This window comes from Lepus europaeus, chromosome 4 (genome assembly GCF_033115175.1).
Source record: "Lepus europaeus isolate LE1 chromosome 4, mLepTim1.pri, whole genome shotgun sequence".
In the NCBI taxonomy this organism is placed as follows: Eukaryota; Metazoa; Chordata; class Mammalia; order Lagomorpha; family Leporidae; genus Lepus; species Lepus europaeus.
The window spans coordinates 77879712-77900347 of record NC_084830.1 but is presented as its reverse complement, the minus strand read 5'-3'; positions in this window follow the sequence as shown (position 1 = coordinate 77900347).

Here is a 20636-nt window from a genome sequence, read left to right as displayed (position 1 = left end):
TTTGTCCCATCTTCGCCAGCCCATTTGGCCACAACCACAAATCTTCATGCCAATATATGATCTCATCCATAAATATGTCACGTATTTATGTTTTTATAATATCAACATTGATATATGGGAAACTTTTTCTCCATTTCCTAATATTCTGCACTTTATAGAATGTGCATAAATCAAAAATTCCATTGGTAGAGAAGTTACTGAAATCTGTAAATTCATTGGTGAATGAAACTTTATTTTTTCAGTACATATTCATTGAATGGGTCTTATCTGCTCACATTTGGTGAACATTGATTCTGTGACAGGCAGAGGGCATAGTCCCTCTTTATGGAACTCACAACCTGGAGCATGAGACAGCCCCATAAATAAGTACAGCCAAGTAGTGCACCCATAGAGTCAGGAAATCTTGGAGATGAGAATCTGATTTTTAAAGTTGCATTTCCTATGAAAATGTAATTTAGCATGCTTTTGTTGAAAATCTTACCTCTTGGGGCCGGCACTGTGATGTAGCAGGTAAAGCCACTACTTGCAATGCCAGCATCCCGTATGGGCACTAGTTCAAGTCCTGGCTGCTCCACTTCCAATCCAGCTCCCTGCAAATGTGTCTGGGAAAGCAGCAGACAATGGCCCACATTTTGGGGCTCCTGCATCTACGTGGGATATCAGAAAGAAGCTCCTGGCTCCTGGCTTCGGATTGGTCCAGTTCTGGCCATTGTGACAATTTGTGGAGTGGATGAAAGATCTCTCTCTCTCTCTCTCTTTCTCTCTCTCTCTTTCTCTCTCTTTGCCTCTGCCTCTGTGTAACTCTGACTTTAAAATGGTTAAATAAATCTTTAAAATAAATTTAAATCTTTAAAAAAACAAAGTAAAGATAGGCACTTGGAAGGTAATGTTTTTTCTTAGGATGCCTGCATTCCATATCAGTATGCCTGGGTCCAAGAGTCAGATCCACTCTTGATTCCCACTTCCACTTAATGTGCACCTTGGGAAACAGCAAGTGATGGATCAAGTAAACTGATTCCCTGCCCCTCACACAGGAGGCCTGGATTGGTTTCCTGACTCCTCGCTTTTGGCCTGGCCCAGTTGTGGACATTTAGGGAGTGAACCAGCAGATGGAAGATTCTTTCTCTCTGTCTCTTGGCCCCTCATATAAAATAGAAATTTTTTAATTAAAAAATAGTACAAAATAATGAATAGTGTCAATAAAAATGAATTCTAATACATGGCTTAATCATTTTTACCAAAAGAACATCGTGTGTCCATTACAGAGATCAAATTAATAGAAGAGGATATGATAGGCTGGATAGTAGTGCCACAAAAATAGCTGGGTTCAAATTCCTGGAACCTGTGATTGCGACCTTATATAGTGAAAATGTCCTTAGTGATGGAAAGGACCTTGAGGTGTGTAGATTATCCCGGATTATGAGTGAACTGTAAGTGCAATCACAGATTTCTTGACAAGAGGAGGCCTGGGAGAGCTGACTGCAGGAGAAGGCAATGTGACAGCAGAAGCAAGACACTGCTTTGAAGCTGAAGGAAGAGGGACAGGAGCCAGACATGAGCTGGAAGCTGGAAGAGGCAAGGAGCACATTTTCCCCTGGAGACGGCAGAAATAACAAAAGAATCAACCCTGCTGACACCTTAACTTGAGCTCAGTGAAACTGACTTCAGACTTCAGAGTTCCAAGACTGTAAGAAAATACATTTGTGTTGTTTTAGCCTCTAGGTTTATGGCAATCTGTTCCAGTGTTAACAGTGGCAAGTACAAAGAATAAATAAGTAAGTTAATAAAATTTCCAAGCATGAGTACTGACACTCATGTGTTACAGGAAAATCACCACACCTAGGCTGGGATTCTTAAAGTGCACGACAGAATTCAAATTTAACCACACTTTGCAATTTTTTTTACAAAAATTAATTTGTAAAATGCCAAAGTCTGTGGAAAAGCATATCAAATCAATACACAAAGTTCCAAAGAGAAGACAGAGAACCAGAGATGAGAAAATTAAAGTTTAATACTATAATTTATTCAACAAGCTTGTCTCATTCACTAAATCTGTTGAGAAATTACATTAAAAGCTACCAATAAGGTACTGTTTAAATATTTATGATTACTTGCCTTGTAAGAAGATTCCTTTTAAAGTGATTCATTCACTACACACTTATTGAGTCTTTGGGGATAAAGCAGTGATCTAAACACAGCCTCGAGCTTCGTTAAAGAATTTGCACTTTAGAAAACTGTATGAAAGAATCAATAAATTTCAACAAATTTCATGAATGTATGGGAAGTATATACAGTGAGTATTGGAGAAAAGCCTAGAAGAATGGCATTTTTACATTATATTCAGATTTTCAAATATTTGATGCCATATTACAATAGAAAACATTAATGCTGGAAAATTGGCCCAGCTGCTCCTCTTCCAATCCAGCTCTCTGCTGTGGCCTGGGAAAGCAGTAGAAGATGGTCCAAGTCCTTGGGCCGCTGCACCCACATGGGAGACCCCGAAGAAGCTCCTGGCTCCTGGCTTTGGATCAGGTCAGCTCCAGCCATTGCCGCCATTTGGGGAGTAACCAGCAGATGAAAGATCTCTCACTCTTTCTCTCCCTCTCACTGTCTGTAACTACACCTCTCAAATAAATAATAAAAATAAAATATTTTAAAAAAAGAAAATTGGCCCATCTAGAATGTTCTTTTTTAAAAAATAAGTAAAGGCCGGCACCGTGGCTTAACAGGCTAATCCTCCGTCTTGCGGCGCCAGCACACCGGGTTCTAGTCCCGGTTGGGGCGCCGGATTCTATCCCGGTTGTCCCTCTTCCAGGCCAGCTCTCTGCTATGGCCCGGGAAGGCAGTGGAGGATGGCTCAGGTCCTTGGGCCCTGCACCCGCATGGGAGACCAGGAGAAGCACCTGGCTCCTGGCTTCAGATCAGCACGATGCGCCGGCTGCAGTGGCCATTGATTGGAGGGTGAACCAGCAGCAAAAAGGAAGACCTTTCTCTCTGTCTCTCTCTCTCACTATCCACTCCGCCTGTCAAAAAAAAAAAAGTAAAAATACCTTAACCAGTGGTGCCTCTAAAGCAGTTATCACATCATCTTCCTTGCTAATATGCATGGTGAATTGGAAAATGACACATATAAAGTGATAAAGAGATGTCTTAGTAATAGGAGTTATGTGTACTTTATAAAAATGATAGATATAAATATTTTAGAGAAATTATTTTTAAAATCCTGAGAGAGGGCCAGGTGTTGTGGCACCGCAGTTAAGACGTCCCTTGGGATGGCTGCATCCAATATCAGGGTGGCTGGGTTTGAGTATGTATTCCACTTCCAGTCCAGCTCTCTGATGATGTGGCAGCAGATGATGAAAAGCTCTTGGGCCCGTACCACCCATGTTGGAGATCTGGATGGAGTTCCTGGATCCGAGCTTCAGCCTAGCCCAGCCCTTTCTCTTTGGGTATGTTGAGAGTAAACCAGCAGATAGAGAGTGAAACAGCTCTACCTTTCAAATAAAAATAAAGAAATTAATAATAAAGAGCTATACATTTTTTTTAAAAATCTTGAGAATTAAAATTGTGGTTTGAGATTATGGAAATTGAAAGTATGTTTAGCAGGCACTGAGGAGCAATGGAAATGTGCACTTCAGCTTGTGGTTTGCTACAAATGGTATTCAGTGGGAGCAAATATTAATTATAGAAAATGCAGAACATGTTACCAAAGTAATCTAAATTTATACACTAGTGCTAAGCATATTGATCAATGTATTTTAAGATCAATGTATTTTAGGATCAAATATTTTAGGTTATTTTAGGATCAAACAATAAACTAATCTCTAATAAATGTTCATGACAGTTAAAGGCTCTTGTGAGTCAAGTACAAAAGTATTCTAATAGAGATCTTAAAATGCCACAGGTATCAGACAAAAGCCCTATGAGATCTGTGACTCAATGCTATAGATACTGTAAGGACAGTGTAATATATCATTTATTTAAAATTGGAATCTAATTATTAATAAAATGAATATCTTGTCTTATATTCATAGAACATCTCTGTGTATAATTTTTTTTTAATTTTGTGAGCCTAAATTCATAGCATTCCGGATCTCAGTGGCAATGCACAATGGACAAAGGAAAGCAAGTTATACTGGGTTGTATTTTCATTATTGATAGAACTAAAAGAAGAGTAAACGGAAAGGAAAGATAAGCATCCAGAAGACAGACCAAGAAGTGATAATAACTTTAAAGAGTTACCCAGGTCCCATTGTCAAATCCTCAGTTCTCACACTATCCAAATGTATTTTTATCAAAATTCCTAAAGTCAGTTAGTTTTCCCAGACACATGTACATTCACCAAACTCACAAGTGATTTTCATAGTCATCAGAACACCATAGAAATGTACAATACAAGAAACATTCTATAAGTGGTAAAATTTGCCTCCTTTGGAGTACCTTTTCTCTTTTTTAAGACATTTTGGAGGCTAATTTCATAACAGAATATTTTTTGTGTCACTTTAATGAAGAAAAAGAAGCTGAATAGTCACCAAGAGTTATTTTATCAAGACCATGGTAAACCCTGGTGAGCGATCTCTGGCCATGGATGGAATGACCAGATGCTTTTGTCAGGGCTGTCTGCTTTTGATTATGCTGCACAAACAATGACAAATTTTTGTGTGTTATGTTTTCCTATTCTAGATAACTTGAATATTACCATTTTCTCTCTTTTTCAGCACATTATTAAATTTAATTTGTTTCATTCTACAAATAATTTCATTGTCTTAAGGCCAGCCATTTTCGTGAACCCATTGACAAGTTACATCTATGATTTTTTTCTGTTCTAAATTACTTTGGGGTTCATTAGCACTAGACATGCTATAGGTAGTCTTATCTTCAAATTATCAGGAAAGTTTTTTCACTCGTTTACTTTGATTACATTGAGAACAATGTCAGGGAGACTTAAGTTGGCTATAGAGATGAATTTTAGGTATTGTTTCAGCATGACATCCAACCTGGTTAATCTGAGTGCTTTATGAGGAAAAAATGGTCTGTAAAGCGGAGATTCTGGAAGACAAGCAGGTAGCAATGGACACCACATACAGTGTTCCCAGGCAATGGTTAAATTAATGGGCACAGGGAAAAAAATCATAGAGAGACAAAAGCAGGACTAGAATTACATTCAACAAAATGAGCTGAAGTTTAGGGTAAAATTCAGATCATAACAGTAGCTAATAGAGAACCAAGAAATTAAATTAAATCAGACTTTATTAACCAATACAACATAAAATAAGGAAAAGGCTTCATAAGGTAAGCATGTTTGTCCAAGGACACTAGATATTACTTTGTGATGGCTAAGGCATGAATTTGGGAATAGGAAAGATGTATAGGAAAATCCTGTCTCCACAACAAACTAGATGGGGATAATAGGCAAACTTCATATTTTTCATCTGTGAAGTGGGGATATATATGTAAATAATAAAGCATTCATTACCATGCCTACCATTGTAGATACTCAGTGAATGATTGCCATGAATTTGACTTCTAGATGAGAAGCTACTCACAGATTGTCTGCTTTGGTGTAGACCTGCAAGTGCTTCTTGAGTCAGCAAGATGAAGGCATCTATCCCTGGTGATGGGAGGGACTTCAGAAAGCAATTGATTTCCTCTACATGGAAAAACAAGTCACAGTAAATCAGATGATTGTAGAAGAAAGATCAAAGCCTTTGGAATACAACAAACAGCATTCAAATCATGTCCTTTGGTCTCTCATTCACTAGATATATGAAGGGTCTTCAAAATGTTCATTGAAAATTTGTGTTGTCTTCTAATTTTAATTTTCTATATTTTTTTAAAAAAATAATTATTTATTGAAGAGACACAGAAAGAATCAGGCAGACAGAGAGAACTCTCATGCACTGGTGCACTCCTCAGATGCCTGTAACAGTTGCAGGTCTGAGCCAGGTGCCAGGAACTCAGTCCATGTCTACCATGGAAGTGGCAAGAATCCACCTATTTGAGCCATCGCCACAACTTCCCAGCATCTCCAGAAAGTTGGAATCAGAAGTCAGAGCTAAGAAGTGAACCCAGTTACTCAGATAAGGGATATGGATGTCATAACTGCAAGGTCAAATGACCATCTTTCCATGACCCTTTGGAAGTATCATCATATAAGTAAAATACTTTATCTTTCCAAGCATTACCAAATTTTATTTATAAAGTATAGGTAACACTTATTTCACAAGTTAAGAAATAAGCAATTGTTTTGTAAAGTATATAGAACATAGTAAATATTCAGATATATGTTTCCTTTCTCTCCCTTTCCAATTTCTTATTCTTCTATGAAGGAAAGACATCATTATGAGATTTGCCAGTGCTTGGAAAATATATACCCTTGTCTGCAAAAATAATTCACCCCTAAGAGGTGACTTAAGGAAGTTATGGTTGAAGAAGCAGTGATTTTTATTTTAGTTTTGATTTTTTTTAATTTTTTAATTTATTTTTTAAGGAGTACAAATTTCATAAGTACAACTTTAGGAATTTAGTGATTCTTCCCACCATATCAGCCCTCCTATCCACATCCCACTTCTCTTCCTCCTCCCTCTCCCCTTGCCAGTCCCTTCATTTTCAATTAACTTTGTACACAGAAGACCAACCCTATACTAAGCATAGATTTCAACAATTTGTGCACACACACACAAACTGAGAATTGGTTTTACAGTTAACTCTTAATAGAACTCATTGAGGGCAGAGGTCCTCCATGGGGAGTTAGTGCACAGTGACTCTTATTGTTAACTTAACAATTAACACTCTTATGTATGATGTCAGTGACCACCTGAGGCTCTTGAAGTGAGCTGCCTAGGCTATGGAAGCCTTTTGAGTCCACAAACTCCATCAGTATTTGGACAAGGCCATAAGCAAAGTGGAAGTTCTCTCCTCCTTTTAGAGAAAAATACACCCTTCTTTGATGGTCAGTTCTTTCCCTGGGATCTCACTCACAGAGATCCTTCATGTAGAACATATTTTTGCCACAGTGTCTTGGCTTTTCATGCCTGAAATGCTCTCACAGGCCTTTCAGTCGGACCTGGAAGCCTTAAGGGCTGATTCTGAGGTCAGAGTGTTATTTAACGTGATTATCATTCTATGAGTCTGCTGGGTGGACTGAAAGAAGCAGTGATTTTACAGAACAGCACTTAAACTTGAAGCTGGGATTGTCAGAGTTGAGAGTAGAAAGTCAGGAACCAGGTTCTGTTGAACTTAAGACAATGAATTGAACAGGACTCACACATACAGTAGGTATAATAATAAAGTTTTTATTATAGAAAAAGAAAGTACACTCCTTAAGAGAATAGGAACAAGACCGTAGCTGTGGTACAATAGGATAAGCTGTGGCCTGTAACACTGGCATGCAAAGGAACTCTGGTTCAAGTACCAGCTGCTCCATTTCCAATTCAACTCCCTACTAATATGCCTAGGAAAGCAGCAGAAGATGCCCCAAGTACTTGGGCCCCTGCTATCCACAAGGGAGACTGAGATGGAATTCCTGGTTTTAACCTGGCCCAGCCATGGTTGTTGCAGTCATTTGGAGAGTAAATCAGCAGATGGAAAACGTCTCTGTTTCTCCCCTTTTCTCTGTAACTCTACCATTCAAATAAACAAATAAATATTTTATAAAGAGAGAATAGGAGTAAGCCAACAGATCAAAACCTCAGGTTGAGGTTGTGCCTCGAGACCCCTAAGGCAAGTGTGACTATACCTTTTATATGGGTGGGTAGAAACTGGATGAGGAGTTTTTAGTGTATATAACTTCTTCAGGTAGCCCTTCTATGTTGCCTCTCTCAAGGTTGAAGATAAAGGAGGCAAAGTCAGAGAAGCAGATTAATCTATAAAGTTCTGGAATTTTTTTTTCTCAGCTTCTCCAGGTAACCTTTAACAATCTCCTACCTCAGTAAGGACCAAATGAGCACCGAACGCTAATCAGATATATAGCAATATAATAACTGAAAAAATATGTTGATATCAGAGCAGAAGAGGTGGTTTATAAAATTTCTAAACTAAGATGATTTGTCAAATGCATGAAGCTTTTCACTCACAGATTGATGAAAGGTGTGACAGGAAAATAAAATTCCAGGGGAAGAAAAGCAAAAATGAAAGATATCAAATGCCTGTCATTGAAAACTGGATAAAAGACTTCTTTGTTTGTAGAGTAAGTATTTGTTGACAAATATTTTCTAACTTTTTGAAGTATGATCAAAGTAAAATAAACTGCACCTTCTTAGACTGGTAATTTGATCTCTTTGGTCACACGTGTACCATGAAATTAGCCAACCATTAACAGAGCCATGGCCTTTTAGAGATTCAGTTACAGTGCCAGCCAGGTGACAATGCCTTGGATGTTTGAGGCGAGGTTCTTCAGAAGCCTATACATGCTCTGAATTGTATCCAGTATAAAGCACTGTTTTTTCCCATAGTCAGAATTCACAGGTCCAGAAATGAATGAGTGGCAACAGTAATGACACAATTCACTATTACCCCTAATGACCCACTAGCAACATCTTTGCTTCCTATCCCTGAGACTTTATGCTCTACTGGCCTGGAGACACACAGGGAGGAATGCTTCCACCAAAAGACACAATTCCATTGAACTGTAAGTTAAGACTGTCATCTGGCCACTTTGGTCTCCCCATGCCTCTCAGCCTACAGGCCAAGAAGGAAGTTACAGTGTTGTCTCTGGAACTTGATTCATGCTGCCAAAGGAAATTTGGACCCCGACTCTACAGTGGCAGTAACAAGGACTACGCCTGGAATATAGGACATTACTTAGAGTCTATGATTAAGATTAACAGAAAATTAGAACAACCTAATCCAGGTAAGAACACAAGCTAGTTATAAATACCAGCTAAATCCACATCACACATCACTGGGCCAAGAACTATAGTTGCCATAATTATTTCTCACTTATTTTGTTACAAATATGTTTATAAATATAATATATGAATATATACACAAATATTAAGCAAATATTTTTATTTCTTCTCTTATCCCATTATCATGTAGTGTAGGATGTATTAACATTACATTAGTGGGGAAGTGGGTGGGGACGGGATCTGTCTGCCCGTCACATTACCGAAAAGCCTGCAACAGCCAGGGCTTGGCCAAGTCATAGCCAGGATCCAGGAACACCATTTGGGCCTCCCACATGGATAACAGGGACCAGGTTCTTGAGCCATCATCCACTTCCTTCCAAGCACAATAGCAAGAAGATGGATTAGAAGTTAAAGCAGGACTCCATCTCACACAATCATATTTGAAATGCAGAAGTCAGTGGCTCGCACTGTGGCGTAGAGGGTAAAGCCTCTGCCTGCAGTGCGGGCATCTCATATGGACTCCAGTTTGAGTCCCGGCTGCTCTACTTCCAATCAAGCTCTCTGCTGTGGCCTGGGAAAGCAGAAGATGGCCCAAGTCCTTGGATCCCTGCACTTGTGTAGGAGACCCCGAGGAAGCACCTGGCTCCTGGTTTTAGATCGGCACAGCTCTGGCTGTTGTGGCCAACTGGGGAATGAACCAGTGGATGGAAGACCCCTCTCTCACTCTCTGCCTCTCCTTCTCTCTGCGTGTAACTCTGACTCTCAAATTAATAAATAAATCTAAAGAAAAAGAGAATGCAGATGTCCAATCAGAAGTTTAAAGTGTTTTGTCACATGCCTGGAAAATTAGTTTCTAATCCTAGAAATCTGTCTATTCCTGGCTAACCTATCATCGTTTTGAGATATAAAAGTGACATTTTGTGACATAAATATTTTAAACATAAAAAAGCCACAGATAGTTTTTTCTCAGTTACATCTTCTAAGGCAAGTAAGGATTTATCCAGGAAACAAACAAATAAGTAAGTAAGTAAATAAATAAATAAATAAATAAAAGAAATTCATAACAAAAAAAGTGACTTCAACATAGGAGATTCAGCCCAGGATTTAACACAGTATCACTATAACTCTGCAGCAGATCAATAGAGCAGTCACTTTATCACGGAGAAAGATAATTGATGTGAAGGTTACATGGTTAGAGGAACAGAAAAATAAGGATATCACAAAGATTTTTTTTTTCAACTTGGAAATTCTGGTTAGGAGGAACCCTATAAGGAAACTTATGGCCTAAATGTGAAACAAATCACATTTTTTTCAAATATCTAAAAGAGGAAGAGTTCACACTTGGAGGTCTGGGAAGGCATTGGGGAAGGCATCTGCATTTGCCATGGACTTGTTTAAAGAGATAGGCTTTGGGCAGACAACGATGTGGAAGAAAGGCTTTCTAAGAGACAGATCTGTAAGCAAATACTCAGAGTCAGAGAGTTGGGTGATTATCCTTTCTATAAATCACATTTAATCACTGAGATTATTATATGTCAAAGTCCCAAACCAGCCATTTGAAAAGGGTTTAATATAGTCATTATAAAATAAACTATCCTGAGCTCCAAGTAGAATGCACTTTTCATCTCCATCCTGAAATGAAGCCATACAAATTCAGTCTGGGTTCTAATCCCTTCATTGAAATAACACCCGTGATTTCAAACAATGTGCTCCCCAAGTGCACTAGACTAACAGACCTAACATTCTCCTGTCTTAGAAAATACAATGTGTACACCTCTTAGAACCTGAAAAATACCAGGGAAGGCATTTGGCTCAGCTGCTTAGACAGGGCTTGGAATGGCTGCATCTCATGTCAGAGGGCTTAGGTTCAAGCCCTGGCTTCGTTTTCAATTCCAGCTTCCTGCTAATGCACATCATGGAAGCCAGTAGTGATGAATCAAGTATCTGGGTACAGTTCCAGTCTCTGGCTTTGGCCCGGTCTAGCCTTAGCTGCTGCAGGCTTTAGGGTGTGAACCAGAGGATGGAAGATCACTCTATCTCTGTTTGTCTCTCTGCTTTTCAAACATAAATGAATGATAAACAAATAAATAGAAATTTTTTAAAAACAAAGTATTTGGAAAATCCCAACAAGATCTTTGAGCTAGGAATGGATGAGGATATGAGACGTCATAAGATATACAGACTTTAGCAGAAAATCTGTTGTCACATTTTCCACACTTCAATTGCTATTAAAAACTTGTTAATGATGGCAGAAGTCTTTTCTGAAAACACTTACAATATTGGTAACGGCCCATACTGGGGAGATAAATCCACTAGGTAGCCATGCTTAAGTAAAAGAAATTCTTATTACCTCATTTGTCTACTAATAAGTGTGTCTTTGGAGGGTCCTTTAGATATTATTGATATGAGGAGTGATAAAAGAAGACTTTCGTTGCCTGAAAACACTGGATGACTGACCTTCGTTAAAGCACTTCAACTGCAAGATTCTCAGTTTGCAGGAAAGGGAGAGTCCAGTTTCAGAAAATTCTATTTTTATTATGAACACTTTTATTATAACACTTTTTAAATGTGGAACTATTAAATATTGTTAGCTTCTTTTGTGTAGCTGTGATATCAGCTTGAAAGACTAATTTAATACAGTCTATATCCATACTATCCTTTTATTTAACTTTGAAGGATAATTAACCTTGTCATAGAATTCATTCACTATTTGTCACATTTTTGCTGAATCCTAATATATGTCTGCAGTATTCTGGACTTAAGGGATTCATAATTTAAACAAAAGAAAGCCCTAACCTCATGTAGAATTTTTCGCTCCTTCACCAACAATATGACAACGTTTTTCTCCTCCTAATTTCTAAGCTCTTATTTCATTCTCACCTTCACACTGATGCTCATCACAAGGCCTTGAATGTGCAGGCACTTGCTACATATTTATAAGGAGATTCAACTGTCATTTTCTACTTTATATTATAGTTGATTGTGTCTTTGTGTTCTTCCTATATTAGTGACTGAGGAGAGACAATGTGGCAGAGAAGATCAACTCTCCTGTTGGGACCCACAGCTAGAGTATATTTCCCAGACCCCCTTGCAGTTGCAATCACATGAATATGAATAGTGTGTGAGCAGAAAGTGATTTGACCAGAAATATGCCACTTTAATCCTGATCATAAAATCCTCTCATAAGAATTCTTCAATGCTGTTGCATGTAGGAAATCCCAAGGTCATCAGAAACTAGTAGATGCCTTGTGAGTCAATGTCAAAAATTACTGTGTGAGGCAGAGCTCCCCTACTCACCTGGAAACTTTTTAAAACTACTTATAGAAATTAGAAATAAATTTCTATTGTGTATATTCCATTTATTGTCTTGTTTATTTACTATAACAGCAAACATATTCAAATTCAAAAAGTAAAGACTTTTTGCACCTTGTACATGGAAAACTTAAGGATACTGAATGATAAAGTTGAATGACATAATATGGAAAAATCTCATCCCCTTTGTGTTATAAAACTCCATTACCTACAGTTAGTAGATAGCTACTTTTCTCAGAAAACACATATTAGGAAATTATAGATTTTACTGTAATCTAGTTGTTTTAGAACAAAGTAAATGGTAGCAAAAGTGAATGATTATTTATATGAAGTATGTTTTTTCTCTTCACTCAGGAATTCAAAGTCAGGAAAACAACTGAATAATTTTAGCTTCTTGAAGCATCACAGGCGCACTGTTGTAGATTAAATTTTGTCTCATGATCTAACTAAGATGGTTCTCAAAATTTATCAATAAGTCTATTTTATTGCTCCTTTTCCCTACAGTTTCTTCCCTAATCTTCCGCTAATTACCTCAAAAGACTAGGAAAATGTGCTTTAAAGTCTTTTTACCTCTGTCTTCAAATTATGATTAAGTACATTTTAATAGAAGCAAAAATAAAAATGACATCACCACACACATACCCATTAGGGTACTTCACAAAGTTTGTGGAAAATAGAATTAAATGATACATTTATTTTGGTGCCAAAATTTGGGGAATCCATGCAGTTTTTTCCATAATATGCATTTTCCACAAACTTTTTGAAGACCCCCCCATATATGCATGCATGCACATACTCACACACACACAAAAACACAAAACTCCATGTCAGCTCATTAATAAATTACTCAAATTGCTTTCTCAATAGAGAAAAACATTAATTTCAGAGAAGAGAGCATTTTTTTCTATCGATTTGTGTTTCATAGTACATGGATACGGTTTAGCTAGAGTACTTGGACCAGAAAATAAATGACTCCTGCTCATCCTTTAGGTGCCAACTACGTTCAAGCATGAGGGGTTGCTGGCCCGCAGTGCCAACATACAGCACCTTCGCAGGGAGGCCAAGGCCCTCATGCTCCAGCAATCCCAGACGGCGCTCCGATGAGGCGGGCTGCTTCTGACAGGTGGTGGCACAGGAGGTAGTAAGTGAGAGCAGCTCAGCATAAATAGTTCCAGTGAAATACAAGAATAATATTCTGGCGTCCCCAATTCATTTTCCCTCATTCATGACTCACAAGAAACACATATTCCGATGGGCACATGGCTAAAGCACCCCGAAGAAATGACAGTTCCTTTCCAGCCTCTCTTGGAAACTTGCACTCATCTGGAAACCCCCACCTCAAGTTTAGCAAAGTTTGAACAGATAGAATTCTCTCCTCATTGACCTTGGAGATATGTCCCAGGCTGCTGGCCATTCTGGTGATCTTTTCTAGACCAGCTGCTGTCTTCATATCGAGAGGGATTTGGAGCATTCCATGGGTCAGAAGAAGGTAATGTGTTCTGGGTCATTTCTAATCCGTGGAAAGCCCAGGTGTATAAGATTGAACCAGCCAACAAAAGAAAGAAAGACAAGAAGACACAAAGAAGCAGTGTATTTGACCCAGGCAAGGGGGGTGGGGAGGGAGAACAGTATTTGACGACTGGGAAATGAACTAAGATTCTAACACGTCCATAAGCAGCCAGAAAATTTAAATTGTACTATCTCTAAGAATTAAGAAATTAACTTTTAGAATTGGTTGAAAAATGTAATTTTCATGTCTTAGTTTTGGGAGATCAAGATGCAAATTGGCAGAAGTTCTTGTCACATCTAGAATATATCTTGTTAGAACTTAGTGATGGGTAAAAAAAAAGTATGTATTATACTTGGTTGTCTAATTTCACATAGGTTTGAAATTTCTACACAAAGATTATAAAAGTTAAAAATATAAATAAGTAGACCCAATCTGTGTAACAAGTATTTATCATATAGCAAACACGTTTATAACCCTAATATATATTTTTCCTGTTTCACAAATATCCTGTTTTTACAAATAGAATAACTAAATATTATATAGCTCAGTGACAATGAAATTATTTTGGAAATGAGAAAACAAAGAACCCATAAGAAATGAAAATTTCTCATAAATAACTAATCATGAGATATAAAAGCTGATGGGAGTGAAGTTTCACAGAGAGCTCCAAGAACTTGTGAAGAGTTTACAGTTCAAACTCTCATTCAGCAGATTTTGATACAGGGATGTACCTTAACACTGGAACCAACTGGGTGAAGTGGAAAAATCCTGCTTTTTAAGCCTGTCTATTCACTGCAAAATTTATCACGTCTTCCCAGGTAAATAGGCTCCACTGTGATAACCAGCAGAAACATCAGAGGTTTTAAACCTCTTCTCATTTAATAGGTCAAAATTTCAAGTCTGATTAAATTTTGTACTCCCTTGTTGCCTGATTTCTGTTCGGCCCACACTAATTACTTTTTGGATCTTGCTAATTGGGATGACTAGCAAAGACAACTTGTCAAGTGGTCTGTTTTTCTTAATATTTTCAATATTTAGTGTTCAACGTTTACACAGTTAAAGTAAATCAGATCAATATAAACAATAATGTCAACAAAAAGTTTCTGCCTTTTAGCATTTCAAAGTCATCATTGACCCTCCAATCTTCAAAAAGCCATTTGAGATTATGTGACTAAATTCTGTATGTAATTATAACTTGGTCATAGATATTTTCCTCTATGGGGATTCCTGATAAATTGCTCTTTCTTGGCATTCTTTTTGCCCATGAAATGAGGAAAGCCGAAATAATTCTTCCTTTAAATTGCTATGCCCCTTGAGATGGTAAAAATCTTAATAATGTGGGCATAGAGATCAGAGGGGGGAAAAGGAGATCACTAAGGGTTTTAAGCCTAAGAAGTTTGGAAAATATGTTTCTGTGCAAGCCCACAATTGAAACCAGATCACAAATGTCCAAGGTGATGCTAACTATGGGCCCCACAAGTACACAAGGATGCTGCCACTCTCTGGCACTCTGAACAAAGCCGCTCATGGCCCCAAAGGCTGAAGCCAAAAGCTGAAATAGTGGGACTCAGTAAAAATGGATACTTGATAAGTGAAAGAATGACTCAGGCAATTAAAGAAATAGACACACACATTAAACACTGACTTAGTAGGACCATAGGACCATCTGACTTTTGAGGTTTCACCATATGCCTGGAAATCTACATACAGGACCTCACTGAATCCTAACAGTGCTGTAAAGCAGGTGTTCATAGACCTGTTTTTCAAATCAAGAACCGAGATACAGAGATGCTATCTAACTTGTCCCATGTTATAGGTGGTCCCTTGCCTATGTTCTCCTAATATGATCATTGCCTTCCTCCTTCCAATCTCCACTTATGTTTCTTTGCCTGGTACTTTCTCCACTCTCTGGGGCCTACTTTACTAGTTTACCTAAGGCAGGCCAGAAATGCCTGGGAATAACTCTCTTAAACAGCTCTCAACCAATGACTGACAGGAATGAATGTGAACACCCCATCTTTCTCATCTCTCAAGGAGAACTAATACTGGCTCCCCAGTTTCTCTAAGAGGATCAAACTCCAACTTCCCATGGTGATAACTTGCTTGATAACACACCCTTCACTGTCTACCTTCTCTCCCTATTCCTCACCAGAATTTCCTGGGATCACCTTATAAATATCTTACTTCTTATCTTGGGGTGTACTTCAGAGTAAATTAAAGACCCAAGTCTGATTCTAAATCCTTATATCTTCACATTGTTTCACAATGGGAATAAAACAAATCAAGTGAGAGAGAAATGCCCATTAAGTAATATTTCATTAATAATAAATATAACTGGGTGTTCAATATATTTGCTAATCTTTTCCAAGAGGGTGCAGGATGCTTATGGCATCAGCTTCATCAATTACATGTCTTCCATCCCTACAGTCAGGTACATCAATATTGGATCCAAAGTGTGGTCATTCTTTTTATTTGCAAGGTTGATTAGACACACACAGCTGGGGAACAAATGAGCATCCCATCCTCTTGACCACTTGTAGGGCTTTCTCTGGGATGCTGCATCCTTTATCAGAGAGCTCTTTGTTTCCAGGACTTAGAGGACCACCTTTTTTTTTTTCTAGAAGTGTGAATACATAGTCTACCCTGCTAGAAACTCAATAATACATTTTAGAGTTGAAAACAAAGTATAAGCTGAGATTAAACAGATAGGATTTGAAGGCAAAAGAAAGTTACTGGCACTGTGGTAGCCTCAGGGAGCAGCCACTGAGAACCCTTGGCAAAAGCAGAGCCTCAGTCAGGCTAAACCATTAGGGAGCGCCCCACAACCTCATTTGTACTGAGGGTTTGTGCTCAGCCTTGTTACTCACAGGTGGGCACCACCCAGGCTCTGGCTTGTGGAGCCCACACGCCACCAGTGGAGGCAGACTAGAAACCAACATGGACGACCCACCCACCCTGAGATGTGAGGATTCCCACGTGCCTTGTGATGGGCAGCGTGGGGTCTGAAAGGCAGGTGACAATGGAGCTGGATTTTGAAAGATGAAAAAAAGGCCAAATAAGGACTTGAGTCCCCAGTAGCTCTGCCACACACTGCCTCAGGGACCTGGGCCCCATATCTTAATTTCTGAAATATCTGTTTCTTCTTCATCTGTCCAGTAAGATATTAGTAAACCCAACTCACAGGAATGTTTTGAAAATTAAATGAAATCACATATGTGCTGAGGTTAGCATAGGATTTTGCAGTTGTTAAGTGCTCAATAAATGTAGCTGTTTATAGTAGAAGCAGAATTTAATGCCATAACAATATTGTTTGCCTTACAAAGTTGACTAAATGTGTTATGCAAGCATTTCCTAGAGTAGAAGGAGAATAGTAGAAAAGTGAGGGAGCCTCTTGGTTGGAGATTTCAAAATGCCCCCTTCTCCTGGGGAGTAGCAGCAGTGTCAAATGCTCCAAGTGGCTCTATGACATTTTGTCCTTTGCAATGGTGAGTCAGCAAAGCACAAACTTCAGTACTAATTAATATTCCCAGTATCTGGTGTCTATAAATCCAAGCGAAGAATCACACTGGCAGGCAGCACAGCAAGTGGATATGTCTCTCTTGAAGGGCTTTCAGTTGTAATAATTATTTATGCAGATTCACTTCTTTATCTTTCTATATACAGTTTGCTATTCATGAAAATATTGAGGGGCCAGTGCTGTGGCATAGCAGGTAAAGCCACCACCTGCAGAGCCGGCATCCCAAATGGGCTCTGGTTCAAGTCTCCACAGCTCCACTTCTGATCCAGCTCTCTGTCATGGCCTGGGAAAGCAGTGGAAGATGGCCCATGTCCTTGGGCCCCTGCACCCTCGTGGGAGACCTGGAAGAAGCTCCTGGCTCCTGGCTCCTGGCTCCTGGCCATTGCGGCCAACTGGGGAGTGAACCAGCAGATGGAAGACCTCTCTCTCTCTCTCTCTCTCTCTCTCTCTCTCTGCCTCTCCTCTCTCTGTGTAACTCTGACTTTCAAATAAATAATAAAATTTTTTAAAAAGAAAATATTGATACCTCAAAGTTTGATTGTTTTATAACACATAATTTATTCCTGGGAATTTCCCTCTAAATTCTTAGAATTTTCCAACTGATTGGAGTGTCTTCATTATGTAAGGTGGGCTCTGAAAGTTTAGGTGACGCAGGAGAGGGCCTGTCCATGTCAGAAAGACCACCGGGTGATTAAAGAGTTGGAGTTTGAACCCTGTGATACTAATACATACTCTAGGAAAAGCAGGGGAGATGGTTTTGTAGTTCAGTTATGTGGCTACGATTTAACCAATCAGTCCTCTGCAATAAACCTCTAGGGGCTGGCATTTGGTGCAACATTTAAGCCATAGATTAGGATGTCCACATTCCATATTTTTTTGACAGGCAGAGTGGACAGTGAGAGAGAGAGACAGAGAGAAAGCTCTTCCTTTTCCGTTGGTTCACCCCCGCAATGGCAGCTGCTGCCAGCGCGCTACGCCAATCCGAAACCAGGAGCCAGGTGCTTCTCCTGGTCTCCTATGCAGGTGCAGGGTCCAAGCACTTGGGCCATCCTCCACTGAACTCCCAGGCCACAGCAGAGAGCTGGACTGGAAGAGGAGCAACCGGGACAGAATCCGGCGCCCGGACTGGGACTAGAACCCGGGGTGTCGGCGCTGCAGGCGGAGGATTAGCCTAGTGAGCTATGGTGCCGGCCCACATTCCATATTGAAATGTGGTGGTTCAAGTCACAACTCTACATTCCAGCTTCCTATTAATGTGCACCCTGGGAGATAGCAGTGATGGTTCAAGTGTTTGAATCCCTGTCCCTCATGCAGGAGAACCGGAATGATTTCCAGGCTCTGGCTTCAGCCTGGCCCAGCTCTAGCTGTCTCAAGCATTTGAAGAGTGAACCATTGGACGGATGTTCTCTCTGTCTCTGTCTTGGTATCATTCCTTTCTTTATATCTGCCTTTCAAACAACCAATTAATTAATTTGAAAAGAAGAATCCATACTAATAAAGTACCTAAAAGATAATCTATAAAAGTGAAATTGACATTTTGAGATGCAAAGACTTTGAATAACCCTTATCTCAACTGTTGAAGAACAGTTTTGTTTTTTTTTTTCATACTATTTGTTGAACTCTATACTCAGTGTAGGGTTAATCATATGTGTATTAAGCTAACTAAAAATAGATCTTAGTAAAATATAAGAATGGGAATAAAAGAGGGAGGAGGAAGAAGGGTGGGAAGGAGGGTAGGATGGGAAGAATCACTATGTTCTTAAGTTTGTAATTATGAAATGTATGAAGTTTGTATACCTTAAGTAAAAGGTCTCTGTGGAAAAAAAAGAAGAATCCATACAATTAAAAATAAATAAATAAATACTCTAGACAGTGAAGCTCAGGTGAAATTCCTAGTAGGAGATAGACATTGACATTCTGAGAAGAATTTATGAACTCTTTGTGTACCCTCAAAATTTGCATGTTGAAATCTAATCCCTAATGGGATGGATGAAGCCCCAAAAGTGGGAGGGAGGTAATTAGATAATGCAGGTGGAGCCGTCATGAATAGGATTAGTGCTGTAACAAGAAGAGCTTCCCCTCTTTCCACCAAGTGAGGACGCAGGACAACTCTAAATCATGAGGAGGATCTCACTAAGAATCAACCCTTCCAGCAATCTGATCTCATCGTCTAATCTCTAGAATTGTCAGAAATAAGTACATATTGTTAAAGTCACTCAGTTTGCAGAGTTTCATTTCCGCAGTCCACCCAAGCTGGCTAAAACAAGGAGTGACATATCCTGAAGACATAGAAGACTCTTGGGATACTCCCAGAATTGGCCTTATGGGTCTCTTCTTTTGATTCATCCCAATTTCTATCCTTTGTAATAAAATTGTAATCCTGAATTCTTGGTTTCTGTGGGTTGTCTTGACTGAATTATCAGGCCTGATAGGGAAGTGCAAATGTTCAGATTCATAACCAGTGGGTCTAAGGTGTGAGTGACCAGGTGTGATATTGTGAAATAAATATTTGGTCTCTGCCTGGCTCATGACAGAGGGTTCCTAAACCCCTTGTACACAATGGTACTAGGAGAACCTTCTGTTTCAATATTTGGTCTTTGAACTTAATTTTGGACACAGAGCTCCAAGAGCTTTTTAACTTCCTGAATGGAAGTAACATCTTTGGTTCCAATGAGTTACTCTTGGTGGGCTCCTGGATAGCCTCAGGATGGGGACTTGTTGCAAGTGGAACCAACCATTTGATAAGAGAGTTGGAACTTTCAGGAGCTCTCCCATCCATCTTCAAGGAGGGGAGAGGAGCTGAAGGTTGAGGTGATCATCAACAGGCAGTAATGTAACCAGTCACTCCCATCCAATCTGCTCTCTGTAAAAACCCAAAAGTGCAGAGTTCAGAGAGTTTCCAGGTTGCTGAGGATACGGAACAGCAAAGAGGGCAGTGCTTTCATGGAGGGCATGGAAGGTTTGCACTCTTTCCCACATACCTTACCCTAAGCATCTCTATCATCTGGCTGCTCATCTTTGTTCTATCCTTTATAATAAACCAGTAAACGTCTTTCCCTAAGTTCTCTGAGTCATCCTATAGGCATATTTGAGTAGAGGGGGTCATGTAAATCCTGGATTTTCAGTAAGTTGGTCAAAAGTACAGGTTGCAACCTGGGACTTACAGCTAACAACTAAAATGGGGGCAGTCTTGTGGCACCAAGCTGGTAACCTGCCGGATCTGACGCTGACTGCAGGTAATAGTGTCAAAACTGAGTTAAACTGTAAGACATCCAGTAGGTGCTAGCTAGAGAACTGGTTGTTGGTGGGGAGAAATCCACAAATGCACACACACACATACATACACACACACACAATTTTGGGGACCAGAAAAGTTTTCTACTACAGAAGATTGAGTGGCTATAAGAAAAGAATAAGTATTTGTTTCTCTGAAGACCTGGAAACCCCT